The sequence below is a fragment of the Toxorhynchites rutilus genome, chromosome 2, assembly GCF_029784135.1.
Source record: "Toxorhynchites rutilus septentrionalis strain SRP chromosome 2, ASM2978413v1, whole genome shotgun sequence".
NCBI classification, from domain to species: Eukaryota; Metazoa; Arthropoda; class Insecta; order Diptera; family Culicidae; genus Toxorhynchites; species Toxorhynchites rutilus.
Window position 1 is genome coordinate 206,771,639 of NC_073745.1, and position 2,329 is coordinate 206,773,967.

Consider the following 2,329-nt stretch of genomic DNA (forward strand, 5'->3'; position numbering starts at 1 on the left):
TTTGGAGTGATGGTGTTGCATTCCTGACATTTTTGTGAAGTGAAAGTTGTGGAATGAGTCACTCGTGTGGCACAGATTCAACGGATGCATAACGCAAATTTGGTGAGTAGAGTATACCAAGTTGGAGGATGAAAAGTACGCCGAGTTGGAAAGAATTATTATGTTTTTGAAATCAATTATTCATATTTATGTATGCTCAATACATATTTTCGGATACAATTTCTGATTCATTTTGCCAATTCAATTTTTCTCCGACTTGTATTGTGGTCACGCGTATTCTCAAGAGTTTGCGACTCAGAATACATTCAAGGCGTGTTATTTGGCATAGAAATCTCAACCAACGATGGTTCCAATCGTATCAACGAGAACTCGTTGTATTCTCTGTACGAAAACACTGAATGAACACAGCATGAGAGTCATCGCTTGGTAATAGTGCGCGTGTTCATCGATGCTCGCTTGTATCATTTGATGATTCGTTCGTTAGTTTCTGCCGTCGCTTTACTTTCGTTTCCTGATCCGATTGGATGCTAAGCTTCGAAGCTTCGGATCAAATCGCTTTGCGATAGATTTGTGTCACTCTCAGAAAAGAAATGAATTGCAAGGCAAAAAAAATCTACAAGTAGTAGAACAAGTAAAGTGTGATGAAAATGTAACTTTTCGATGCGCGGTGGGCATTGATAATACTCGCAGATGCGCACCTAGCAGTTGTCGTGTAATAACTTTCAAAAGAAAATCCAATAGGGTTCAGTTTGCTTACCAGAAAGTAACTATATATTATTGAAATAAACATTTGAGATAACTTGTAAAAAAAATCAATGATTTATCATTAGTAGCATGTTTAGGCATCATCTAAGATGGGTTGTTGATTGCTTGCTGGCTAGGCTGATTTGTTTTAAATTTCGAAAAGGCATACGATGCATCCTAGATCTCGACCTGGTTGGATCCATGCTAAAAACACCAAATCTTTGAAGAAATCATTTTGTCCAATGGTCTGCAATGGATGATCAGTTTCTCAGACTGCTCACTCTTGACTAGAGATGAAACGGATATCCGGTAACTATCCGGCAGCCGGCCTAACCAGCCAATATTTGCTATCCGACCGGATACCAGACGGATTGAACGTTTTGTTTATTAGTTGTATACTTGAAATATAGTTTGTATGTTCGAAACATTACCAGAAGTTATCGTGAACCTCGACCTACCCTTCGTATTCGACAACCAATTACGAGCCAAGGATGTGCCAATCTGGCACCACGTCGACCGATCGCAGCACTGCTTGAATCTTATTATAGCTTTGTTTGTGTTCAAGAAAATTCAAATAAAAAGTGCAAAAAAGCGTTCTTTATAATCATTTTATTATACGCATAAGACGATAAGACGATAAGCTGATCATACAACTCTGGTAATACCATCATTATTCGAAGCATCCTCCTCATTCAATTCGTTAACATCACCAGCCGGGATTTTCATACGTTATAATGAGGGAGAAAGAGCGGCAGCAACAGCTGAAATAAAATAAATTTTAAAGCCTAATCTTCTATCGTCTTCGCTAGTAATACCATTCCATTTATCCTCCTCAGTTTAGCCGTAATATATCGTAATTAATCGTTTCATCTTATTCACATCCTCGCTAATCATTCTTCAATCACTGGTGTTCCAGCTGCATGTTCTCCAGGACGGGTTTGGTGCATGAAATTTGTGCCGCAACAGCTGAAATAAGATGAAGTTTACTTTTGAGAATAATGAACATATAAGCCTACCGTGTTAGCAATTCATTTGATTTGGGAAATTACCTTTTGCTGTTGTAACCATTCAACCACTGCTTCAATGTTTTGTTTTTAAATGTAGCACTCGCTTTCGTGTTTTAAATGACAGCTTAGCGAGAAAGAGAGAAAGCAAAGCTACAGTGATCGCTCTGTTCAAGTTATCTTGTAGAATTATAGCTGAAACTATAGACATTGTTGCCTGCGGGAGGTAAGGTGAGGTAATATTCCAGCACTTTTGTAGCACTTTTCGTCGCTCGGCCGACATGGTGTCCATAACTGCTCGAAAATATAGGAATCTGGGTTGTTGTAGTACAGGTCAGACTCGATTATCCGGAATGTTGATATTATTTTCACTCCGGATGATCGAATTTTCCGGATAACGAATCATAAAAAAAAATATGAAAGATAATCTCTCGGTAAACGTAAAATGACTATGATTTGCACTGACTTATTTGTATATTTCAGTATCTAAAAATTGACAAGCGCCCCCTGGTAGGAGGAGTAATATTTTGAATTTCGAGAAAAAAAAGTACATCTCATGGATCAAAATATTATTCCAATGA

General features: G+C 38.0%; 1 long non-coding RNA gene across 1 annotated transcript; it reads right to left on the reverse strand.

Moving 5' to 3' along the window:
- Positions 1–1,410: 1,410 nt before the first annotated feature.
- LOC129764669 (uncharacterized) lies at positions 1,411–1,958 on the reverse strand. The gene is made up of 3 exons (XR_008741191.1): positions 1,794–1,958; positions 1,560–1,710; positions 1,411–1,505 (listed from the first exon to the last, which is right to left on the reverse strand). It is a non-coding gene; the product is annotated as an uncharacterized LOC129764669 (long non-coding RNA).
- Between the last annotated feature and the right edge of the window lie 371 nt (positions 1,959–2,329).